At 36.2% G+C, this 27,952-nt stretch overlaps 1 protein-coding gene across 1 annotated transcript in view; it reads right to left on the bottom strand.

Moving 5' to 3' along the window:
• zfh1 (Zn finger homeodomain 1) overlaps positions 1 to 27,952 on the bottom strand; it is a 516,729-nt gene that overhangs the window by 366,773 nt on the left and 122,004 nt on the right. Inside the window, exon 2 of the mRNA XM_090381889.1 lies at positions 10,802 to 10,864. The gene's annotated coding sequence lies outside the window, so the exon portion shown is untranslated. The remainder of the gene's footprint in view (positions 1 to 10,801; positions 10,865 to 27,952) is intronic.

Here is a 27,952-nt window from a genome sequence, read left to right as displayed (position 1 = left end):
CCTGGTACAGAGGTCTCATGGGAGGTGAAGGCGAGTTGGAAAGTTTAAAATTGTAATATGGCATAAGTGTTGGCAAAAATCTTTTGATATGTAGACTGCCCTCAACAAATCATCTAAGGGTCGATGTTTAGCTCATCGAAAAATTCAAGTGTTTACTGGAAATAACCGAGGCAGGTAATTTGGATAGGAGCAGGTCGAACCATTGATATTTGTTAGTTAGTAATCCTTCTATTCTTGGATAAGATGATGAATCCATGGGCATTTCATAGTGTGCATAGTATTAGGGTCAGGCGCCACCTGTGGTTTCCCACATCTGCGCCATATGTTCGCTGTGAAGGAATACAGTACTACTGTAAATGCCAGAAAAGTGTTGTGTGTTGTATATGACATATTGCGTTAGGTTCTGTTGTGTATCCTGGCATTTGGCCGCAGGGCCCCTGGTGGGACTCCACGTTGCCCGCACACACCACTAGGAGGTAGCCAGTCTGCCCATTATTCTCTGGCTTGTCTCCGCCAGGGTCGCCAGAGCTTCCTGGACGGAGACAAAAAAAAAAAAAAAAAAGGTAGAGTCGGGGAAGTACAGAGTGTATGCAAGAAAGGAGGGTATAGCTAGAAATATGGAGGATGTAGGCGAAGGTATCCTCCAGGTTATCAATGGAGCAATAAGCGCCATCAGTTGAAAGGGGAACCCGGGAAGGACGATAAATAAGACAGCAAGAGAGCCGTGTGCAAGTTGCCACTGAGGAATGAGGTGGTCCATACGCCAGTTGATCCTATCCAGGTTAAGATCGGTTGGCCAGTTAGGTTAGGATCAGATGTTTGGGTTGTTCCTATTTTATGTTGGCAATAGGGTGCTCCGTCTTGTGAAGAGGGCTTGTGCAAACTTGGTAAACTCATAGTAGTAGTTTTCTTCTGTGATGAATAAGTGTTCATTTCCTTGAGGGTTATCTTGTATACGAGTAAACAGGGTGCTGCGGAGGTCCTCATAGTGTTGACAGGTATATACTAGATGGTTCCAGTCTTCTATTTCACCACATGCACAGTAGGGGTTGTCAATGATTCCCATGGATGTTAATTTATGGTTTATTAATCCGTATCCAGTAATGAGGTAGGTGGTATAAAGACCAGGAGAAAACCAAGTTGGAGATTTAGGAAATACGGCATTCACATACGGTATAAATTTATTGGTGATTGGGCCCTTTTCGGTAGCAGTCCATCTGTCCTGCCAGGTCTGAAGTAGTAGGATGGCAATTTTTTTCTTTTCCTGCCTGATTTCATTCGGTAGCCCTTTTCGGTAGCAGTCCATCTGTCCTGCCAGGTCTGAAGTAGTAGGATGGCAATTTTTTCTTTTCCTGCCTGATTTCATTCAGGTTATTGATGGAGGGCAGCTGGAGCATCTGCTTTACCCGATATAAGTTTAGTAATTACATCTCGGGTGGTGATAATTTGTTTCCAGGGGGTCATTCCATGCAGCGAGTGTAGGATTGCTCTAGAGATGTTAAGGGGATGTCAGGGGGCTCTACTGAGGGACCTTAATACACCTTGCACCTTCTTCATTAATATAACTACAATCTGTAACTGACATCTTATAAAACGGTATTTTATTTTAAGCAGTAACATAAAATAGTACTGAATGAGATAAAACCATTTCCTTTTTAATCTAATTTAAATCAAATGAGAATTTTAATCTAAACACAAATAGAAAAGATAAATGTAAGCTAGTGGTTCTACACTTTGGGGACTTCTAGTAAACTCCTCCATGAAGAAAAGTTTATTAAACACCCAGTTGTAAGAGGAATACCTAAAGTTTCTAATATATTTTTTTTCTTTTTTCAATCGGACCCTATCTGTAACTTTGAAACCTTGGATAGGTAATATTAAAAATATTGCAGAATAATTTCAAAATTTTTAAATAAAAAAAAACGAAAATCAGTTATATTTATGAGAGCAGATGTGACAGAAATATTACTTCAAAAATATTAACTGTAAAACTTTAGAAATATTAGCGCTGGGTTATTTTCTCTGTTTCATTTCCACCGGTGTTAGGTGGCATCTCTAAAATTCTAATTTTAACCCATAACTTAACCAGAAGTTTACTTAAGAAACTGCTCAGTAATTAAATTTCAGTGTTGGAAGGAAGAACAACGCCTATAACCATGCATCTGGAACAGCTATCCTGTGAAAACACCCAAAAGTATATTTGTTCTGATTTCGACATAAAACAAGGTGGAAAACTCTCCATTGGGTCTGTTGTTGTACGAACTTGATACTCTCACTACATTTCTAAGTGGGTAAACTGATCGTTTATTTGTTGTTATTCTAATTTTTACGCTTCCAAGAACTCGTTTACAACTGATATTTTTGCTTTAAGGGACTTATAAATAGGTTTTCGCATTCGACAGCTCATTTTATCTGGCTACTTTTCAAGCATGTAAGCTCATCCCTGGTGTAGCTTCATTCGTATCAATTCCTGTAAATACTAAAGTTTACATTCTTCTTGGAGAGAAAGAAATACCAAACTCGATGATTTTTTTTTAAACAGCAAGTAAAGAACTCTCTCTCTCCTCAGCCCTTAAGAATTCTGAACGAACTCTTTGAATAAGCAGGGCCAGTTCCCCTAAAGAAGAATCAACACTACATTACTACATTACTTAATGTAGTTTACTGCGATTTACTATCATAACTTGAGTTGTTTCATAGTGGATAGTCATCTTGTGACCTGTTCGGAAAAGGATTTAAGTTTAGTTCTGCAGCAGATCAGAAGAATTCTTTATAAAGCAATTTTGGGTTGTAGTTAGGTAATCTTAGGCAGGAGTGTAGATTTTTGTGTGTGCAACAAAGATTATTTATTTTATTACTTTTTTCTTCTTTCAGAAACTTCAGATTTTCCTACCACGAAATACATCAGTCTAGAATACATGCAATTTAGAGCCACGATATACTGATGCCTTCTGACCTGAGCTGCCAAGGCAGCTCAGGTCAGAAGGCATCATCTTAAACAGCCTAACTCAACATTTCAGTACAAGTCTGGGTTGTATTTTAGCATTACTTACATCGCACTATAGTGACTTACCTAATACTTTTCCTGTTTCAACCATAACACTCTACAGCAACTTTATAATATGTTACGTATTGCTACATTCATCTCCATTCTCCTTTCAACCCTTTATTTACGTCAGCCTTAAAGAACACGGATATGACAGAGCAGAAAAGTTCTACGAGGTACAGAACTCGACTTTCATGAAAGAACCCTTATGAGAAAGTATGAAAACCAGGTCTAAAACCTAGATTTATAGATTATACCTGGATTGGCGATTTCTGTACTTCAAATCGATTTTTTTTTTTGTCTTGTCAATTATGGACCTAAAAAAAAATTTATCTATTTTACTTACCTCTTTTTTTTTTTTTTTTTTTTTTTTTGGATACTTGCCAGTAGCGAAAGTAGTACTGCATGCAGAAATTCCGATTTTTATTTGTACAGTTTATTTTGTACTTGCGGTCAAAATAAAAAAAAAATAGGGAAAAAAAAGTAAATAAAAATAATAAAATAGATAAATAAAAGTAATACTTGTTACTCGTTGTATACGAGTTAACGTTCTCACGGCACCAGCTCCATTTGTTGGAAAGGTCCCAAAAATACGTCTAACGGTTATCATCAGAGTGAAAAGGAGCAAACACATCCAGAGATGTTTCAGTGGGTTAGAGAATACGATAATGAGGTCTAGCTCTTGCGATAAATACATTCAAATATGCGATTGGTTCTCCACTTTCCAACACGACTATTAAGGTGACTCTTATCAATATTTATTCTAAACGATTAATGTTGTTTCTTCATTGCCATTTATGGCAGTACCGGTGTTAAACTTTTATGGTATCTTTATCTTTTCAATTCGGCTCAGTATTATTTTCAAATTAATGAGAATCTGCATTTCATTTATCTTAAACTCTATTTCTCTTAATCCCTATTTTTACCCTAGCGTTAGATGTAAATTCTACAATAAGGCATTAATTGTCAAGTATCGCAAATAAAGGTATCTTGCTTTATCAGGGGAATTTTTATGAGCCTTTTTCACAACCTGGTTGAGTTAGTTGGTCTCAGGTGAGGGTAGCATGGTTTTTTTCTACCGGAAACTCGGTTTTTCGTCCATCAAACGGAAAATCGACCACAGGACACACGCAATTTACAAACAGTATACACTGAGCAATATGGCCTTAGTCGCTGATGCTCCTAAAACTCTACTACAACTACAACAGCAGCTTGATCATGTAGCATTTTTTGTAATTTTTTAACGTATTATTAACGTATTAAAGAAACTTTTGTCATAATAGCTGGTGTACCAACATAAAATACACGTCATAATATACACAGAGAAAAACTGTTTTAAAGCTGTCTAACAGGCTTATTATTATTATTTGGCATCTAAGAGGACATCTACATGATACCAAAATATCAGTGATGCCTGATATTTTGGTATCAGAAATTGGACATTGGTCACTGTCACAAAAGTTTGAGGATTACTCGTATCTCCTGAGAGATAACTTTTCAGATGATAATAAGAATAACTTCTGAGATATAGTACGTAGAGATAAATAACTCGTAAATAAACTACACTACGAGCATACGTTTTAAGGCAAAAATACCTCCAAAAAACCCAATCCCAAGTCGCATTCTAATATCTTCAGAGGTACTATACTGCCCATTATAAGATGATGAGTATAACATCGAAATTTAAGACGTACAAGAAACTTTTTTTGTTGTTGATTTTCTCCCATAAGGTGGTGCACAGGGTAGTTTACAAATTTTTCATTGTCTTATTTGCGCCTGACTAAAAAATGAATAGCAAAACTTATTTGCGTCTTAACAAATTTTTTTCTCGCCTTTGTCGAACTTTTTACGATAAAAAATTGCAGTAAGTATAGGCTTGCCTTTCGAATTTATTTTAAAGATTTAAATGCAACGTCATTTTTCTTGTTGCTCTATTCCTTTTCTGGTTTTATTTTTCCTGCTTTTTTCCTTCTCTCCGCTTTCCGAAAGACGTTATATTTGTAGCCCCTATTTATGAAGATGGATATTATTTAAATAAGGTCAGGTGTTGAAGACTTTTCGGTGTTAGCTTAATAAACTATCTGTTCCGAGATCTCATACGCCTTGAAGAACATAAACATATTCGTGCAGTGAGAGAGGGTGAAGTCACATCTGTATCACTCAGAAGAATGCCACTGGGATTCTTCTACCCACAGCTTGTAATTACCAGAGGTAGACTTAATAACGCCTTCATGCCAAGTGAATACTGCAAACAAGGTGAATATTGTATCTCTACATTCAGTACGTAAATATGAGTTATGGCAGATGTGAAGAAGAACATCTGGTAGAGGAGAGGAAAGAAATTGTTTCATTCCTAGGTATGATTATTATCATTTCAAACAAACTGTTATATGTTATGCATAACGTAAAACAAAAATCACACAGAATTGCTCATTAAGGTAATACGGATTTCATCTATTGGATATTATTACCATAAAATGGAAATAATATATGGATATTATTTCATCTGTGGGTATCACTAATTTCATCTACTAACTTCAGGTTATGATTAAACTCTTATAATCAAAAAAATTCATTAACTGAAAGCAACTAATAGACCAGTTTTAATAGGCCAGTGGAACTGAATAAACTATCTTCAGTGATTCAAAAGACAGAATTCTGGATAAGTTTATGCAAGGGGAGCACTGACGTACATTTAGAGAGAATCAGTGGAATAGCTAATAAAACGTCAGCAGTATAATCTTTGAATTCTTTCGTTTCAGATTGCTTCAAATTTTTCTTATTTCTAAAATGAAAATTCAGCTAGCCAGAATATTATAAAAAAATAATCGTTTTTAATTTTAATTTAATATTAATTAAATTACTATTAGTACTACTACTACTACTACTACTACTAATAATAATAATAATAATAATAATAATAATAATAATAAATACATCACCAAGAACTCTAAAGTGACAGACAACACATGTCAACGATGATACCTTGGCCCAGAAACAAGCTAGCACATCATCGCAGGATGCAGGGTGATCACCCAGACGGAGTACATTCACAGGCACAACCAGATTGCCAGGATAACACATCAGAAGCTAGCAAACAAAAACCAATTGATCAGAGAAAGTATACCGTATTACAAGTACGAACCTCAGGACGTACTATATACCCCTATCTACAAGCTTTATTGACTCACGCCATAAGAATGGACAAGATGATCTAGCACAACAGACTGGACATAACCCTCATTGACAAGAAGGAAAAGAACTATCTACCTGATCGACATAGCCGTGCCCAACACCAGCAACCGCCAGAAACCCTATGAGAAAAAGATCAGGAAGTACACAGGAAGTCAAAGAGATGCCACATACGGCACAAGTAACGACCATCCCGATCACCATGTCAACCGCAGGCATTGTGCCAAAGAGCCTATATAAGAACCCAGTAGCAATAGGCCTCCCAGAGAACACCTACAAGGAACTCCAGAAAACCGCGATCCAGAACACCTGTAGGGTAGTCCGAGAGTTCCTTGACCAATAAATAGCCGGAAATAACAACCACCCTATGCGCCTAGTACCAGTACCCGTCACGGGATGGAAAAAATAAAAAAATAAATAAAAATAAACCAAGAAGAAAAAAGAAGATAATAATAATTTTAAAAACTGTAGGAAAAATGCTAGTGAACTTATCCATGAATCTTGTAATCATGATTATTTCCCTCTAAAACAGAAGCTGAATAATCAACCCAATTTAAAGAAATGTTAACGGACAGATCTATTCATTACTACTGACTAATCGTAAACTGGCGATTAGTCAGTGGTAATGACGAAACGTGGAGAAAGGCAAAGAGTACTTCAGAAGTTTCCTGTATGCACCAGTACTTTTATTTTAACCATGTTACAAAAACTAATTTTAATTTAATTAAAAGTTGGATCTATAGTTGCTCACAAGATGAAATCTTAAAAAATCATAGACAGAGAGCCCCGTTCTTTCCCCATGTGACTTCTTCCTATCTCTAACAACAAAAATGGCGCGCCTTTGACACCAATTCGAAACCAGAGAGAAAACAGTCAAAAACGCTGAGGCAATTTTAAAGATGTTCTAGATGGTCCTTTTATATTTATTAAGTGACATCAACGCAATGATTCTCATTGATCATCTCATTACTGATTTTCGTTCATACAAATTCTCTTACTACAATAAAGATTATATATGTTTGGATAATAGAAATCATATTTTAAATAGTCTACAGCAGTAACCTTTTCCACCATATCAGATACTTTAAAAATTAAACAGGAACCCGTGGTCGCAAAGTTTTGCGAGGTATCTCTATCTGAAATAAAATACTCTGATTATAGAATTATAATAATTTTTATTATAAAAATACATTAGACAAGTTCATAAAATTTGAAATAAACTTAAAAACTAAATCAGGCAAGTCATTAATAATTTCTGGCAGTGAAATATTTAGTTGTAAACCTTTTAAGAGAAAAAGTAGTAGAAAGTATTTAACATTCTACTACTTCACTTTCTGTCCAGTCATATCAAATGGTGACAACCCAGCGCCACTATCAACACCGTCAACATTGTGTATAATATTTAATAGTAATTTTCAAACAATTTTAGTAATACTTACATGAAATTTAATGTTACTATTTGGTGAAATTGTTTGGGCTGTGTTCTTGGTGTATTTTTATGTCTGTGCACAGCGACCGACCAAACTATACTTTGGGATCGAATAGTTGATCGCGATCAACTGATTAGCGGCCTCTAGTCTAGACAGATAAGAATTTATAAATGAGTTTTTAAAATCCTTGGGATAATTCTGACAGGATAAAATTCGATCACCTGTCTCCAGAGACTAAATCTAGATCTGATCAGTTTGGTTCTTTGAATTTATGACATTTATTATTACATGAGAGAAATCATTTGCCATTCTTAATGTCCGTTCCAACATTGTAGGGCATACGAGAGAATCATTTTGTGATTCGGTATAATATAGTGGCATAATGATGGGTAGTATTGGTGGAAAACTGCCATGGGCTCTGGGTCCATGGTATTTAATATTCGGTTTGATTTTATTTAACGTTCGTTCTACTCAACTGATATGTACTTGTCGCTCCATTCTAGAACAGAAAATCTCTAATTTGTCAGATCTGGTAAAAAAACTAATTATTAGTATTAGCCATATAGTGTAAGGAAGCAACCTCTGCTGCACTCGCTGGCTTCATTTTGCTAATCCCCCCCTCCGAGGTGGCAAGAGTATAAACCTCGATCAGGTCCCCTCTGAGGTGCCTGATTGCCAAGCTCTGTAGCCCACATAATCGAAGTCTTTCCTCATACGGTTGCCCTTTTGCCGATCTCACCATGCGAATTGCCCGTCTTTGACCCCTTTCAAGAAGCTTGATGTCTTCTTTCAGATGAGGTCTCTGCACCTATATACAGTACTCCAAATGCGGTCTTACAATTGCCTTAAACAGTGAGACTATGACCTCTCTATCTCCTTGTAACAGAGAATTTTCCCCACACAAACGTGATTTTGGCAAACAATGCGATCTCTTTATTCATAAGATGGCTAGTCTACTTGGAATTTTGCAATTGATTCTGGTTTATTCAAGTCATTTCAAGGATGAAACTATATCACAGACATCGGGATTAAATTCTGATCTTTAAACACACATGCATTACGTCTTACTGCTTCTCGTCAAAACGCCTTACAACTTGCTTAACATATCTGCAATTAGCAAAGTTCAACTCAAAATATTGGTTCGTTTTACAATAGCACTATGTAAATGTTAATTTCTCGTTCCTTAAATGGCAATACTACAATTTCCTTTTTCGAGTAGAGTTTGACCACTAAAACTTGCTGTTTATTTCGATTGTAAACAACAAGATGCAGCACACAAACACACAATGACTAGTATTGGAAATTAGAAAGGATCTGTTTTCTTTCATGTTGGAACATCAGCCTAAGCTCGGAGATGATATTACAGAAGATGAATATTTACATTACGGTAATGGAATGGAAGTATGCCTCCGGTCGTGTTCTTTAATATTCCACTCTTTAACACCGCTCAATATGCTGAATATTAATTTTCGTGACATCTCTCGCTCAATAAAGGCTCAGCCATCTTGGTGACTTTTGCATTGCTTTAACAATTCCGACTGTGCTGACAACATTAATCGCACGAGTATCGCTCTATATCGTCGTTCGTAATGAGCTCACGAAGTCTATCATAGCACCTCTTATATTATTACACACGGAGACCATTAAAGGTACCATAACAAGCATGTGATGCGATTTAATCGGTATCCGAATTGGGTGAAGGCAGCTGTTACTAATTATTCGTGTTATCCAAATGGACTAAAACGTATCCAAAAGAGATGTCGAATTGGATGCTTTCTCAAAGCTCGATTTTTTTCTTTTCTTTCTTTTTTTTTTTATTTTTTTTGCAGTTCTTATATGTTCTTCGCATTGTCACACGATAAACCGGGTTCGATTTAGTAAACCGAAGAGAAGCCACTTTAGTGCGAAAGCCGTGTAGTGGAAAATCAACTCGATCATAACCTAATCAAATGCTTACAGAAAAGCGCATTGTGCTACAAAAAAGGCAAAGGGCGAAAAAAAAAAGAAAAAACTGAACCCACACGCATTAACACAATTCTAGACATAAGCATACAACGTAGACATGAATGTGCGCACAAGCAATTTTTTTTCCTCTTCCCGTCATTCTTATCGCTACGCCGTTATATAACCTTTCTCCAGCACGCACTTAAGAAGAGTTTTAGTCATCTGTTCTGCTGATAAAACGAAACACTAGGAAAAAAAAATCCAGTTTTGACAAAATAAAGGAGAAAATTGCGAGCACATAAATTATCGGAATTATCGTGCTCTGAGTACGGTCGATCAGCTCTCGCAGTTGTGCGGCCTCAACCAAGGTAGCTGCACAGGAACCGTCTATTAGCGTCACGAGGTACAAAAGAGCGTTCCTCTCGGTGCTCCCCATATTCATCCCTTATGGATGGCCGTCAGGTGGAACAGACTACTGTCCCAGATAAATCAACTATCTCCTGTGAAGAGGATTAATGCTTCGGTATGGAACTGAAAACGGATTCCTTCCTGCTTGTGGAGGTGAGAGGGAGCTCTCGGCTGATATGACAGCGCTCCAGGTACACGGAGTGCGGCAATCAATCACACACCTAGCCCTCTCGGGGAGTTAAGTGCATTGGCTTGCTGTCTCTGGCGGCCTTTCTATTTGGCACATTAATCAAACACTCGAGAACAATCGATAATAAGGAAGTGGAGAACAGAGGTGTCACTTTCCGTTTTAACAGGAAGTCGTGAACCCGACTCCCACCTGCTTGGTTCCCACAAGCCCTGCAAACTCTTCCTGTCCCCCACTTTTCCTCCTAGCTATATAAACCGTTAATTCGACTAGTTCACTTCCCAATTCAAATGATTCGCGCAGTGAATGACAGCTCTTCAATGGATTAAAAAACAAGACTCGTCGAAGGTAAAGCTGTTTCTGCCCAGATGGAATTTGACTATCGTTGCCTATGGAAACTGTAGCATTCCACGCGGCTTGCTTGCCTTCCCACTCACTAACTACTACATTTGGAAATCTCTGTTTGTTTTTTACTTAATTAAATTACCATAAATCGATTCTTGTGATCGCTACGGCTAAAAGAAAGTGCGCCTTTAATAATCCCGTACGTTGTCGGCGTTGATCGTGAAATAATAAATCTTAGTACTTATTTACCTGAACAGGAACTATTGTGATCTTGCTTCTCACAAGGAGCTCGAGGATCAATCGTCTGAGCACCTACAAGAAAGAGGAAAAGAAAAAAAAAGTAGTTAAAAAAAAACTCTTTCGCACACAAGCAATATATAAAGCCGATTCATTATTTTAGTGTTTTTATCAATCTCAGAAATTTATCCCAATAGAAAATGAATGATAAAGGAACAAACAGGAAACAAAGTGAGAATAGAGATAAATAGTAGGGAACTGAGAATTATATAAGCTAGTTTTTCTTTTTTTAATCTCGACTCCAAGTGCAAATGAACAATCGATAAATAAACTTCATTTCAGTGAAATTAAATAAAAGCATGGCCATTTCATTAATAAAAATTAAAATCAGTTCTGTTTTTCTTATTTTAATTCGGAATCATGAAGGGTTCTATTTGATATAGTAACAGTTATATATGAACACAAAGGGCTGTTTGAAAAGTAAGGTGGCAGATGTTTTTGTGAAAAGAGAGATAATCACGAAGGAATGAAACGACATTGAAATGAAGGCAAATTAGTCCACTCTTCGAAATAGTCACCTCATCTCAAGCACATCCCGCCAAGTGTAGTCGACACTGCTGTCCTAAAATTCAAGGTCGTTTCCATTCAATCAGGTTTCAACACACTGTTTAACTTCATCGTTATCACCGAATCGGTTCCCTGCCAGATTTTTTTTTTGGTCCGAATAGATGAAAGTCAAAAAAGGGAAAGATCAGAACTATCTATTGGAAACAGAGCTATAAATTTTTTAAAAGATTCCATAATGAAATGGCCGAATTCGATTTATATATACAGAGTGAGTCAGAATTATGTATAAATCTTTAAAAGAGCTACATTTTTACAATTTGAATAGAAATAGTTGTTTATTTTATACCTGAAATAAACAAATAGGAATTTTAAATAAAAACTAAATGTTTTCATTATGTTGAAGATTAAAATGAATGTAATTTAAATTTAATTTTTACTCTAATTATTAAATTAATTTAATAATTTAAAAAATAAATGATCATTAACGCTTTCTACGGAAAGATGTTAACCTGCTAGGGATCGATGTGTGGATGGGACTCTCCTCTCGTCGGCTAATCGGATCTTACAGATTCAGTTACTTGGACTGTTGTTATGTGACGGAGTTCGATAAGAAACGTATTTCCGGATGCCTTGGTGTATTTTCAACAGAATGGTGTACTCCACCTTTTCACATGGATGTCCCATGCGCACCTGAATAATGAAATTCCCTAACGATGGATAGGTCGCAGGGGAATGATTTTGAATATCCCACCCTAAGGTCTCAAAACATCATTTCCCTAGACTTTTTTGCATAGGGATATCTAAAAGATAAAGTGTACACTCATAAGCCACAAACATTGCAGGATTTGAGGGCGATGATACAACAGGAAGCAGGCAGAATTACAGCTGACATGTGCTCCGCCTTATGTTGGGCTGTTGAGAAATGTTCAAGTATGCGTCTTGGTGGCTGACATATTGAACATCTGGCATAACGTCCGTAATGCATCCCATTTATATGTATCTAAAGTAGTAGAGACTCTTTTTGGTAGTTTACTGTGAAGTTTTGAAGCAAGTAGCAAAATTGTTTCTATGTTGTAAATTCTTTCCGTTTTTAAATATTTATAAGAAATTTCCGACTGGACATCAGAAAGCCCTAGGCTTTTGCCCCACCAACTAAAGGAAGTAATTAATTAATTAAAAATTAATTAAAATAAAATAAACTACCTATTTGATCCTCTCCTCAAGAAAAGGTATCTATCCAGCTGCTCTCTGAATTTCATTTCCCCAAGTTGGCAGCTTCAACCGCCCATGGAGGCAACTTATTCCAATGATTAACAACTAGCTGGCTAAACCTCTCCCCCTCGTAATTTGAATTTATTGCCCCTAGCTCTGTAATCATTTATAAGAGTGAAAATTTCACTTTCGTTCATTTTATTTTCGCTTCTCAGAACGTTACACACTTCAATACAATCTCCTGCAAAGTGTCTAGTTTTGAAGCTCTGTAGCCCACATTTTGAAGTCTTAACTCATATGGATGTGCTCAGAGAACTTCATGCCCAACAGTGTCATAACTCCCAAATCTCTTTCTTCCTCCACTGTTTTCAGTTAAATCCACCAAGTGCGTAATTTATTTTGGGATTGCTATTCTCCACGTGTAAGACCTTGAATTTTGCTACATTAAAACATAGCTACCAGTTTTCTGACCATCCCTGAAGTCAAAGTCGTCCTGAAAGAGCTCTGCTTGGTGCTGATCATTAAATACTTTACCAGTCTTGATATCATCTGCAAATTTTTGCATCATGCCCTCTATCTCTTAGTCGCTTTAAGAAAATCAAAAACAACATTGGTCTCAGTTGTTCAATTTTTATTATTGTATTAATCTACAACCTCTAGTATTTAAACCCAAATGGAGTATTCTGGGAACTATGCGTGTGTCACCATCTGAATGAGTTTAAAACCATTTTGATCTACAGTACATTGATTGGTCCACCAGATCAAAGTGGATTAAAGTGGTTTTGAACTTATTCAGATGGTGAAACACACACATAGTTCCCAGAATACTGAAAAGATGTCAAAATTAATTAAGAATTACATGACCTTTAATTATGTAATTTGTTCTTTACCAGCCTTATATAAATCTATACTTATATAACTGGAAGAAGTTATTACTGACAGTGATATCGCTAATTTTAAGAAAGTACACGTTCTGTCGAGTCAATAGCTGCTGTGACTAAATCCCCCAAAAAAGCTATACTCTTTTTCTCTTTCTTTTTTTCGAAAGATGCAGACACACGCAAGCATGCTTTCTATTAAAAGTCGCACCCCACCCGTCGGAAGTATACGGGCAGATGCAGAGATAAGACACACCTTTTTCAACTAACGGTGTGGAGGAAAGAATATAACTACTGCACGTTAGTTTTAGGTTCCCTGAAAAGAAAATGGCTCCCATTTGGGCCCCTAGAATTGTGTACCAATGCACTACATGTTCAATCTAAACCTATTACTCTGCAAGAAAAAAAAAAAGTGTTTTTAGTCAATCATGCTATTTACACATTTGTTTTTATTTTCAAAATTGAAGTCATTCCTTTAAAAAATTAATGCAGTCTTAAAAGTTTAATCGGAATATCTCCTGCCACAATAGAGGAAACGAACGGATTAGAGAAATTAAGAACAAGTATGCTAACTGTAATACAGTCGGATGGAGAGTTGTAAAGCTCTCTCGGTATGTGTTAAAAATTGAGCTTTTTTTTTCTATTGAACAAAGGCGAGTGAACTGTAATATAGAATGAAGAGGAAAAAAGGGGGTTTTGATAATATTGCGCAGTGTTGTACAGTGGTGTTCCAATAACCAGAGCATTGCTTATCGACTAGGTACTCGACCTTTTAGCTACAACTTAGCAGGAAGCACTTCCAAGAAATGAAATCGAAAAGCCTTGATGACCTCGTTACCGAGAAGTGACAGCTAATGACCCATTAGTGAAGTACCTATATTTTCCAGACCTCTCTTGATATCCAAAGATGTACTATTAGTAGCTATAACACTCTGAAAACGTTTCAGATACTTTTTAAATGAAGCATTTGGCAGAAAGTTAGGAGGAACTTTCAGATTCCAAGTGAAATGTGCGGTACACTGTGCGTCCAATGTATTTTAAGAAACTGTTTACAGACCCTCGCAATTTTCTTGAAATTTTCTCTTTACGCTGTACTGAGCTGAATACAGAGAGATTTTTTAATATTTTAAAAGTATGATGTTAAGGCTTTTAATAAGTTGGAACCGCTTAAGTTGTGGAGATATTTTTGCCAATCACATACGGAAGTTTCATCTGAGTAATTCCAGAATCTATAGATAATTATAAGCGCCATAGTTAGGATTAAGACATATCAGTTCATCCTAAACTAGAGGCAGGTGGATAGGACACCGCTTATGAATGCAAAAACTAATGCAACTGGTGTCTAGTGTGGCTAAGGCTCCTTTCGGCTTTTTACAATTTAGATCCGTCTTCTTTCATCTACAGTATTTTCGATTTAAACGTACACAGCGACCGTTGTCAAGGGATCTGTTTGCCAGTAAAGAGTTTCGCACAGGGCACGACAGAATTCATATGGCGTCATAAAATATTATAAATTCCTCTTATATTGCTGCCAAGGAGTATAAACAAAAAGTTTATTACAAGCAAAAAGGCCTCCGTAGCCGAGTGGTCAACAGGCAGGGTACTTTCGTGCACGTCCATGGTTCAAGCTCACGTGACTACCAAATACGATGCTGCCCTCTATTCTCAGTATATGAATTCCTCTGGCTAGTGTTCATCCCAGAGTATAAGCAGAAAATTTATTTATTACGTATGCAGAAAATGAGGAGTTTCACTCTTTATTAAAATTTTGTTTTAATAATAATTTAGATTATTAATTAAAAAGTTTATTAGATTAAATTCAGTTCTAATAAATTTAATTAAATTCCATTCTTTTATCCACTTTAAGTTCTTTTTTTATACAGCATGGTGATTTTTCTCTTTCATATTTACGGTTAATCTTTTGAGTTATCAATTCAAATAAGGAAGAATATTAACCAGGAATGACCCTTGATCTGGATGACTTGCGCATCAATAACTGCCGATATTTTTAACAAAACGAAGCAGTTGGTCACATGACAAAAGAAAGAAATTGTCCACACCAGCCAGAAAAAAATATTCATTCACATGGAAAACAGAACTTAAGTGTCCCGCTTATTTTAAGCGAAAAACTTGTTATGACGTAGTCTAGTTCACCTAGGGCGTTCCGAATTTGGACAATAAGAAATCCGAGAGAAAAAAAAAAAAAGAAAGAATTAATACACAGCAGAACAAATTTTGCTCACAGCTTTTTAGGATAAAACGTGGGACATGCTAATGTAATGAGAGTCACACTTCTAACTTCTACTACGTAATGAAAAAAACTTTTTGATGAAAAACGTTTTTGGAAGAGAACAGGTGGAGGCGTGATTTTTTTTTCAAAAAACTCAAAGTTCAAACATCCGCCATAAAAAATATATTTGAAGACAAAGAAGGAAGTCTTGTGGAATTTATGGCTCACAAAACCATCATCACGATGGTTTATAAACATTATACATCAGTATATCAAAGGAAAACGTTGATGTAAACTGATAATGGAGGGTTCTCAAACACTGTGGGCTAAGTGGATTTGTCACTCGCCACCGGTTTCGAAAGGTCCGAGTTCGAATCCTGCCTATGACGAAAGAAAGGAACCAAGGTATTTCCCCTTGGTTTCCTCCTCCAGCAAGCCGACAAAAGGATAAGTTACAAACATGGTACACAGACTCCTCAATGGCTGAGCTGCATTGACGCTAATTCAAGTAATCTGACTCACAACACTTTTCCTCAAGCATATCCTGGTCTGCAAGTCATGTAAATTGAAAAATAAAATTCAGAAAACATTTAGGCAGAATTACATTGAAAATCAATAAATGTTATTTTGAACAAATCTGTCCCATTCATATATAAATGAAAAAAATCAAGGAGCACACCTACGTTATACTCTTGTAGGTATACATTAAGTATTAAGATTAACGAAATACAACACGAACCTGAAGGAACTCTTGGCATCCCACTGGAGGCTACTCGGCACTTCGCATCTGCAAGGTTTCTAATCCCTGGTTAGCAACAAGTTTGAGCATGGTATAAAACATCCGCGTTAAAGTAGCCCCCAAACTTGAACTTAATTTACCAGTGATGCTGGTGAGCGGGTTTAGCGCCCATCAAAAGTCTTAGTATTCGTACCCCTATAGCCTATGCTGCACAATATTTCTGAAAGGTTTACTACAGAGCAGAAGGTTAGGGCTGATGGCAGTTTCATATTGGCTAAGAAAACTGTTGAGACATTTCTTAGGGTGTGCATTTGAATTTCTTGTATGTGTCATCAACAATGAATTAGTTAAGATGAACACCAAGAATTTTGTCATGAATGATTCTGTCACGAATGGCCTTTTGTCATAAATGAGTGTTTTGTATTTTGTCACGTTGAGTTACACGTACACCAAGTTGTCATAAATTTTGTGGTGTGGTATGGATTTGCTAAAGAAGGTAGTGTTTGAAATACATCCATTAAAGAGCGGCCCTCGTGGGTAGCATAGTTGGTAGGATCCCAGTCCTCTCACACTGGGTGGAAAATACCTGAGTTCGAGGCCCGTCAATGGTAGAAGGAATTTTTATAGGCCTTTTTCACAACGTGGCTGAGTTAGTCAGTCTCAGCCGAGGGTATCATGGTTTTTTCTCCCTGAAACGGTTTTTCGTCCAGAAAACAGAAAATCGACCTCAGAACACACGCCATCAACAGATAATATACACTGGGCAATATGGCCCTAGTCGCCAATGCTCCTGAAAAATTCAATAACAATTTAAAGTAAGTAACCGATTCCAGTACAGATCATTTCATTATGATGACACACTGTGAAATTCTACCGAGGCAATCGAATTTATAATTTTAGGGTGTCTTCAATAGAAAGTAAAAAAAAATAATAATAATAATTCACTTGAGTGTCTGTAACTTGTTCTCTCAGTATCGACTACTAATGGTAGGAGTCACTTCATGTGCTGCCTCTTGACAATCACTGAAGTTAGCCCACCGCTAAGAAGAACCGATTTGAAGCACTCTTTTGTGAAGATGTGGAGAGAAATAAGGTAAAACACTAAATGTCTCATGTTGCCGACAGCAAGACGACAACACTACGTGCTTAAGCATTAAATTTAAAGTACTAAACTTAATTCTCATCTCATTTAAATTTTGTAGAACATATGTAATAATTGTATTATGAGTTAAATATAACGGCAAAGAAAAAGAAGTTCAGTTTTAAAAAGGATAAACACAAAACAACAACTTTTGGTATACTTTCATGAACTAGCAATGATAATTATTCATATATTAGTTAACCATCTGGCAACTACAAATTATTCTTGCCACAACTCTTCCACATCATATGGAAAAGACCTGTAGTACACCGATGTGAATACGTTCGTCGGAACGCTAAAATTAGTACGTATTAATTAATTGGTTAATTAGTACTTATTAATTAACCAATAAGTACTAATACTGCACTGATTTTCAAAATTTCAGCAACAGTTCCTAAATGGAGCATATCGAGGTAACCCATGAAATTCATTGTATTTGACTACAGCTTCTCAAGTTGATGGTAAAATGACGCTGGACTAATGAAAAATAATAATCATTACAATGTACAAATGATAAAGAACGATATACTATTAAAGACTAAAGTTGTGGAAGGAATTTCGATTTCTAGTCAATAGATGGAAGAGGTTACTGTTGCTTCCTGATCCCAATGCATGGTATTGGTCAAAGGAGTGCATGTATGTTTTTGTAGCAGTGGGGTTTTAGGAGCATCAGCGACTAAGGCGATATTGCTCCGTATATACTGTCTGTAAATTGCTGTGTTCTCTAGTCAATTTTCTGTTTGCTGGACGAAAAATCCGAGTTTCCGGGAGAAAAAACCACGCTACCCTCGCCCGAGACCGACTAACTCAACCACGTTGTGGAAAAGGCACATAAAAATTCCTCCTCTCATTGACGTGACCTCGAACTCAGGTCTTTTTCACCCGGTGTGGGGAAGACAGCGATTTGTTATTGCCGAAAATTACCGCTGCCCCTCCATGCGAGTCGGATGAGGGGGTTTCCTTGTTCAGATGTGTTAATCCCACAATTCTCATTGCTTAGCAAACCAGGTCACCGATATGGCAGCTGAAGACAGAAATACAATTTTAACACAAATTACGATTGACAGCAATGCAGTTTCTTGATCTATACTTGCTACAAGACAATTAATATTGGGCAGCACTTGGAATGCTTGAAAATTTTGTGTTGAAGAACATTAGTTACACCAAAGCAATTAAGGCCATGAGATGTGAGTATATAATAGCTGCGATAGCAGGTATTTTTCAGTTTGCTTTCAGATATCCCGTACTTTCCAAAAAGAGACTAGTAAATAACAAGAAAACATATATTGTGAAACAAAAGATTATCCAAGTGCAAGGGATGAAAAATGATCAACACATCAGGTAACTAAAGTGCTCTGTAGTGTGATGATTTACTAAGGAAGAGTAGCATACGGTACTACAATAATAAAAGCTTAGCCTGGCGAACCACGAAAGATAACAGAATGAGTGCAACGTCCTTTTAAGTACGTCATCAGTGCGAACCACTGACACTCGTCCCTTATTTTGAACCCCTTCGCAGAATGTTAGCAGGTCCCATTAGCCGACTTGTTGAGAGAAGCAAAATACAAAGAGATAGGGGACACGAAAACCCCTTTCGTTGTGTGCTTATAGATAACCACCTCATGAAATTTTGAAGCCAAAGAAATAATGAATTTTGTAATTAACAAAATTAATTTTATTTGAAGAGAAAAATTTCGATTAGATAGGCATGAACCCAAACAACCGATTGCTTTTTATTTTTTTTTTATTATGCGCTGAAATTAAGAATACATTGAAAACTTTGATTTTAAAAAGAAATAATAATTCTAAATAAGGGCATGTGCAATAGCTTATTACTTAAAAGCGTTTCCTGTCCATCTCCATAGCATTAACTTGTATGATGATTAAGGGCTTTCCAGGATAAAAACTCTTCATTATATTTAAAGGATATTCAAGAAAATAGTTTTTTTTTCACAAAGTTTTATAATGTATCGTTTTCTTCAAGAAACTTCTTTTTATTTTAAAAATGAAACCACTTAGGCATGTATCTATACCTATCTCCAACTCGAAGGTCCCATTAGAGAGGCTCTTCAAATCTAATCCTTTTCTGGTGATTTGTACAGTCCATACATCACCGTAAATATCCTTGTATTCTTAATGTTTTCAGACTGCGATCACAGAATCATCACAGTGGATTCGCATTGCATTAACTGTGAGCTACATCCTTGTTGCATAAAGGTGTTTGCAAATTTACGTTACCTTGTGGAAGGCGAAGAAATTTTGTGGAAAAAATTTAGGCAGCGGTCTGAGTTAGAAGTCGATGACATGAGAAATTTTCATGGTCCGTTTTCACAACGTGGCTGAGTTACTCTCTCTCTCTCTCTCTCTGGGGAGGGTTGCATGGTTTTCTCCCGGAAACTCTGAATTTTCATCCAGAAAAACACAAAATCGACCTCAGAACACACGCACTTTACAGCCAATAAACACGGAGCAATATGGCCGTAGTCGCTGATGCTCCTAAAAAAAAAATCCTCCTACTATTACTTCTAAGTCAGAATACAAATGGAGCTGAAAAAATTCGTATCAAATCGTGATTACTTATAAAAGAATTATTTCAGAAATACTGTCTTGGTGTAGCATAGTTGATGTAATCACCATCCTCCCACTTTGAGATAGAAAAGACCCGAGTTCGAATCCTTTAATAAGGCAAACAATTCGTTATGTGTTTCCCTTTTTTTTTTTTTTTTTCACAACGAATCGATCTCAGGTGAGGGTAGCATGGTTTTTATCCAGGAAACTCGGGTTTTTTTCTTTCAACAAACAGCAAATCGACCACAGAACACACGAAATTTACAGACATATTATACTGCGCAATACGGCCAAAGTTGCTGATGCTCCTACTAAAATCCTACACCAAGCAACAACCATTTAAGCCAGTGGTTTTCAACCTTTTTTTAATATATTTTATATATATAAATTATTAAAAATATATATGTTATATGAGTTATTACAATAATATAATTATAAAAATTACATTTCGTAATACAAATTATATATATACAGTATATAATAATTTTATTCTTTATATAGAGGTACTAAGTAAACATCAATTATAGATCACCACAAAATTAAAAAGATACTGTACACCTTTTTATAATGAAATAAACATATAAATTTTAAAAAATAATAAGTTTAAGTAACTTAAACCCAAATTACGTGGCACACCTGGAATGTTGTTGCGGCACCCTAAGATGCCGCGGCACCCCGGTTGAAAACCACTGATTTAAGCAGTACGAAAAATATCGCGAAGTGATCACTCCAATCGTCAGTGGTATTGAGAATTTACTGATGCCGGATTCATCTCTGAAGGACAAAACTGCACTGGTAACTAGCAGGACGGCCTGCTACTAGTGGAGAACAACGATTTCGCAATTTCTTTAAATTTTTTTCCAAGGAAGTTCTGCAAAAGCATCTTGATTTGATTTTAGCTTTTATGGCGCAAGGGACTAATGCCATGATGCGCCAGCGAAAGCATCTTGCCTTTCACTTTCACGAACCACTAGTGTTGCATATAATATGGAACGACAAAGTGAAACAGTATGAATTTTGCTGTCAGAACGACGTTGATGATATCTATCTATCTGTCAAAATATCGTTTCAGTGATAAGGCAATGTTTCGTCTAAATGGGAAATTTAACACGCTTGACATTTGTAATACAGATAAATGAAAATCCACATACCTACATCGAGCACTTCGGGATAGCCCTTAATGTTAGGGCTATTATGTAGCAATTTACTAGAGCTGTAGCTGATTTTCCGACTGCTACAAGAAAAACTAGATGCGTTGTTTCAGCCCAATAGTATGCGTTCACATTTTCCAAATGAAGTTATTCCTAAATGGGGAATTGCCTCATGCTTGCGTAGAGGGGTCCATTGTTTTGGCTGGTTCATTCGCCAGATTTAACCCCATTCACTTCGTCCCATTATTTTTTTTATCTCTCTGTGACAAAAATTATTATTATTTTTGTTTTTTTATACTAATACCAACCACTTGAGATTTAAAAGAAATTTTGTTAATTTTTTTTATTTCATTTTATTTAGATAATGCTATGGGACTGTATAATGATATTAGAAAGCAATTAGGTTACGCCAGGTGTGTATTAAAGCAATTAAGCTAAAGCAACTAAAGCCTTAGTGAATGAAAAATCCGAGTTTGTGGGAGAAAATATCATGCAACCCTTTGGGACTGACAAACTCAGCCAGGGCGTGAAAAAAGTCCATAAAAGTTCCTCGTGTCACTGACGGATTCGAATTCAGACCTTTTCACCCTGTGTGGGAGGACGGTGGTTGTATCCACTGTGCTACCTGAGAGGGCCATTAGAGAGCAGTAATGTTCTTCTTTATACTGGGAACGACCACCAGGTCGGAGGAATTTTCAAAAAATCATGGATACAATCGTTAATTTAGCGGTCATGGGCTTAAACCACGGTCCATTCTTTCAAAGAGCTGTGCTACAGCACCCTCGCTCCTGACCACTCGGCTACGTCATACTTTACTGCTTTCGGTTTTCGATCATGGGATAATTCTACTCCTTCTGAAGACTGAGGTCGAGTTCCGGGCACAAGACTTGGCTGTTTTTCACGGCTAATTTGCTAATATCATTTTGAATTACATACCATCTGAACACCCTATGCTTGCATATTCTATCTGTCCATAAGTTATAGCCATTAAGGTGGAACCTGCACTCATTTTTTTTTTTATTATTTTTTTTTTTATTTAAGAGTCAACAATGGCTTTTCTTTACTAAATTGCAGGAACAAACCACACAGTACAAATTGTACTGATCACCAATAAGGAACAAGATCGCAGTAATATGGCTATCTATCTCTGTAACCATCGTAGTAAAGAGATATACAAGCATTTTAAAAACATAAACATAACAAAGCAATTAACATTATTCTTCAACTTTTAAACTAAGTCCGTTGCGACTTCTATCAACATCATCTTTGTCTTTTCCTATGTTTTATCCACAGACGACTGAAAAGCTACGTCAAATATCAATCATATGGAAAGATATGGATTCAACCTGTCGCCAAATAGAAGAATATTAGACTACTTCCAGTCTGGATGGTAGGAATCTTTAATATAGTTCTTTTCATACGATGGCCAAGTTAGTCGATCTCAGAAGGGCTTTTCATTTTGCAAACAGAAAATTGACTACGAAATACACACAGTTTATAGATATGGCATGCTATTGTCTCCATTGAGTTCCTTCACCCACCAGTGCTGCTGTTGAGTCAGTTATTTATTCACCGAACATTAATTTTCATTTATCAGTTCAGTATTCACCAGACAGAAAAATACCTTCATATACCAAGCATGAAAGAAGAAATATGATTTTCCCCTGTTTTTATTTTCTTTTTCTTTTTTTTTTTTTTTTTTTTTTTTTCATCACACAAACGGACAAACTGGCTTTGGAATACACACATTTTACAAACGTAACCCGATAACGCCTTTTGGCCTGAATTGCAATGACAATAATCCAAAAATAACTACAACATCCCATCTAATGGTCTCTCAGGTATATATTCGACTCCATTTATCAACATGGAGTCAAATATGGACAAAACGAAAGTCGAAACAGTTATTATTGTCTAGAATTCAAATTATGGTGACACTTCTTTTTAGGAATCCACTAAACTGAGTCGATTTGCCCAAGTTTCATAATGGTAAATGCAGTTTATACGGCATTTCTAATTTCTTTTCCATTCTTAGATTACTTATATGAAGAATGCAAATGTAATTACCTCACTTACTTTTAGAAAGAGAGAGAGAGAGAAAGAGAGAGCCGCAGTTAAATAATAAATAATGAATGACAGCAGTACAGGTTTCAGCTCTACCTAGTCATTAAAGCCACTTAGTTATTAAAACTCTTGAGTTTCGTACGATTATTTATTAATCTCACAGTTATAGGATAATTTTTTTTACTTTAAAAAAAGCATATGGAGAAACAGCATCAACGAAAAAGGAAAACTCAACTGTTCCGGGTACAAACAATGTTTCAAAGAACATTACCGCCCTGTCTCTCCAATCCCCCCCCCCTTCTCTTCCATCCTTGCAATCGTCAAGAGAGCGATTAACTTTTTAATCACTTAGAGATAGCCAACAAAATAAACGGCAAATAAAATATACGATTTTAACAAAAATTAACAAAATTATTTTGCATTTTGTAGATTTTTTTTCCCTTAACGATACATTTTTTTTTTCTTCTTCTTGGCCGACGCAGTGTTTTGTGTTGTACATAATGACGCACCGCTACGGGTAGCACACTTCATCATTCATTAATGAAACAAAGCAGTAATGCGCTCTTTCCTTCATTTTCTTTCACTACAGCTGGGATATATGGCAAAATATGGAAACCTGAACTGAGCCACTTTGGAGAGGCAAGTGAAAAAAAAAAAAAAAAAAAAACTCATAAACATATCGAGGAGGTCAGAAATCTCCTCACCCATCAGCATCATTAACTTCCGTTTTTGTACAGCTAATCTAATCTAGGGATGAATGATTTATGTCATTAATCCGAAAGGAATTACACAAAAAATCCGAAACAGAAACCGTAGATAAAATGCACAGTGCTAATTGCAGAAAGATGAGATCTGGCACGCGGGGAAGGGAAGTTAACCCATATATCCTGATTATGGCAACAGGATAGAGTGAGCGATAAACGTATATACACCACTGCCTTCCTCTACACCTCTCTTATTAGCGAGCAAATTAACAAATAATGCAGTAGGAAGTGGCCTGGTATAATTATGGAAAAGAAGAGAAAGAGAGAGGGAGAAAGAGATGAGCCAGTACAGGTATATTTCCCTCCAAGTGTTATCTAAATGCAACATTATTTAATAGAAATTAATAATGATATTTAATATTTAATTTGGAGCAATTAGACGCCGTTTTTTTTCCACCGCAATAAGATACAATTTCGAAATGAGTCATTACGAAGATGCTCACTGCATTTCTGTTGCTCACTTAAACTGCAAGGAACGAAGTGGGAAAAAAATTAATTACATAATTATATTATTCATAATTAGGAATTAATTAATTAAGTTTCCTTAAAAGAGTGTAAATTTACAATTTTCTTTAGCATAGAACACAAAGGAATGGAATCAGATAAAGTCATAAATCTTCATTCTTACCTTAGCGCATTACGCCTATCTCTGCTTATTCTCAGAAACGTTAAACCTGTCCGTTTTACAATTAGTGCTACTTTAACGTTGGACGCCTGTGATATTTCTTTACGAGAGATAGGGACTTTTGTTACATAGTGCAGAGAGCGAGCGAATAAAAAAATTACACTTAAAGATGCATATAAATAGAGTGGACCATTAGTGTTAATTCGAAACGACATCCAAAGTTAAATCAATTTATAAAAATTTCGTGTTTTGAGCTTTCTTCTTTATAAGGTCTAATATGCACATACTGTACATATATGAATAGTTGTAAATTCAATAATACCAGTTACTTGTACTTTTCGCAATTGTAAATATGTACTTATATTACTCAGATGTAAATAAAAGTTTTAAAAATTTTATTTATATTTTCGAAACGTTAAAAGAGAATACTTCAAAGGAGGAAACAGTTATGATGGATATACAGGGCATCATATATTCGCCCTGCTCATTGACAATTCTTGGAAAAGCTTGTCTGCAACATATCACGATATACCGCTCCTGTTTGGACTTGGCGCAATAAGAGCTTGGATGTCGCTGTGTCATAAACATCAAAACATCCATCTGCTCCTGTTCAGGAAGAAGAACAGGCCAAGTAGCGCTCCTTCAGGATGACTTGAACAGACTGCAAGAATGGTCAGAAAAGTGGCAGCTATGTTTTAATGCAGCAAAATGGGCAACAGCAACCCTCAAAATAAATTATACACTTGGTGAATTAAAAACAGTAGAAGAAGAAAGGAATCTGGGAGTTATAATACGGACGGTTATGAAGTTTTCTGAACAGTGTAAACAGGGAGCCAGGAAAGCCCATGGTGTTCTATCGATGATTTATCGAACGTTATCCTGTAGAGATATGGAAGTCACAGTCCCACTGTATAAGGCACTTGTAAGACCGCATTTAGAATACTGCGTTCAAATATGGAAATCTCATCTGAAAAAAGACATTGAGTTTCTTGAAAGGGTCCAAAGACGGGCAAATCGCAAGGTGAGATCGGAAAATGGGCGACTATATCAGGAAAGACTCCGATTATGTAGGCTCTGCGAGCTTGGCAACCAGGCACCTAAGTGGTGACCTGATTGAAGTTTATAAGGGTCTGAGAGAGGTTAGTAAAATGAAGAATGAAGGAAGGCGGAATTTTCATTGTTACAGAGAATTCCATGGCTCGTGAGCATAAATTCAAATTACAGGGGAAGAGGTTTAGACCAGATTGTAGGAAGTTTTCTTTTAGCCAGGGAGTCGCTGATTGCTGGAACAAGTTGCCCTAGCAGGTAGTTGAGGCTTGAAGGCTTGAAGAAGTTGAGGTTTGAAGAAATTCAAAGGTCAACAGGATAGTTACCTATGTGAGGAGGGAAGTAAATAATTTGTATTTTCTTATCTATTTTTTTTTTTTTTTTTTTTCGGCCAGTGCAGCAAAAGTCTCTGGCTTCCTTGCACTATATGGCTATTACTATTATTTTACTAATACCAATTATATTGGTCTTTCCAAAGACTACATCGCGTCATGCCATAATATGGCTACCACTTTCTCTGTAGAGGAGCTAATCCAGCAGGGTTACCTTTTGACCAATAATTGGTCGAAAAGTGTTTTTCCAATTAATCTCACTCCACATAAGAATTAGTCTCATCACTGAAAAACAGTTATTTTAAATCCACGATTTTCTGCTTCAAATGCAACTTCCATTCACAGAACAATTCACAGTTTATAAAAATGCCAATTCTTCAAATTGCTGTGAACACTTGGAGCATCAATTTCAGTAGACGTGCAGTGCAGACATTTATTCGAATTGAGTGCAAACCTATCAAGTATCGCTACTGCTGTCATTGTTGTTTCATCAGAAACTCTTTGTGAGGGTACACCACAATCTTTATGCAACACTGATCCCTTCTCCTTGAATATCACCAGCAACTTACACATACAAAATATGCGAAAGTTGCACACGTATCCAAAAGTTCGTCTTTAAACACATTCACTGACGCTTCATAGCTTTAGTTGCCTTGGCGCTTAACACATATGTAACCTAACAACTGCAAAAAAAAAAAAAAAAACCAACTATGTAAACAAACTATATACCTTATGATTTCAGACTTTTGAAACACCCTGTAGACTGACTTTAAATATATATCAGCGAAAAATAAATTGGTAAATCCAGAGTTTATTCCTCCCCTTTTATTCTCTAGTACTTACTTGATTATTTCGAGATATACGACTATTTCAAGACATAAAATTCTGAAACTAAAAATCAATTTGGTTGCGAGTAGCGTAAAAACATTCTGCAACATTTCAAATCAGATCTCTTGAAATCAATTTAGGCTGTTCTCCGGGTACTAAGTTTTTCTTCTTGTAAAGAAGTAACGTGATCACAAAATGCGCTCAATATGAATAATTAATTAATTAATTAATTAATTACATATTACTTTAAATTTAACATTTTTTGGAGTCTAAATACTTTGATGAGGTTGTCAGCTACCTCTCTCTTAATGGATAAAACCAAAGATAAGATGCAGCAATTTTCGAAATTTATTTAATTCATATATATTAATGAAGTTTGCACTTTTATCCGCTGTAGAAAGATTTATTTTGGATAACGAAAATTAAATAGAATAAAATTATTTTATGAACACATAATGTAACAGAAAAAGTTATCAAACTTCATCCACGTAAATTGATCAACTATAACACACGCACGCACGCACGCACTTATTCAAAGTAGAAGAAATATATCTTCTATTTCGAATAATTTTTCTTACTAGGGGATATTTTTATTTTATTCTCCAATTATTATTAACAGATTACCTACTAGTAATAAGTAATCATATTTGAACCCAACAGATACTAAATATAAATAAATCTATAAAATGCGTGTTTTTCATCAAAATAAGTTTTTTTTTTTTATGTGCATTACTTTAAAACACATTCCTTTTTTGTAAAGTAAATAGATAAATACAAACACGAACAATTTCTATTATAAAACTCAGCCGCGCTTGTATTATAGGTTATCTCTTAAAGTGCCAAAACGGACTCCTAAATTCACGTCTGTCTCCAGGGAAGGAAATGCCTCCCTATAGAGGCCGGCCGCAGCGTCTGTGACAAGTGACAAGACGCTGGAGCCAGCTAGTCTCCCACCCACACCACTCTGCCCAGGCCGTCATTGCAACAAGAGGTTGTTTCAACGACCTGCGGATGTGG

Source organism: Mastigoproctus giganteus, chromosome 9 (genome assembly GCF_048544385.1).
Source record: "Mastigoproctus giganteus isolate SK-2022 chromosome 9, ASM4854438v1, whole genome shotgun sequence".
Taxonomy (NCBI): domain Eukaryota; kingdom Metazoa; phylum Arthropoda; class Arachnida; order Uropygi; family Thelyphonidae; genus Mastigoproctus; species Mastigoproctus giganteus.
The sequence above is the reverse complement of the archived record's forward strand: the minus strand, read 5'-3'. Positions and strand labels throughout refer to the sequence as shown.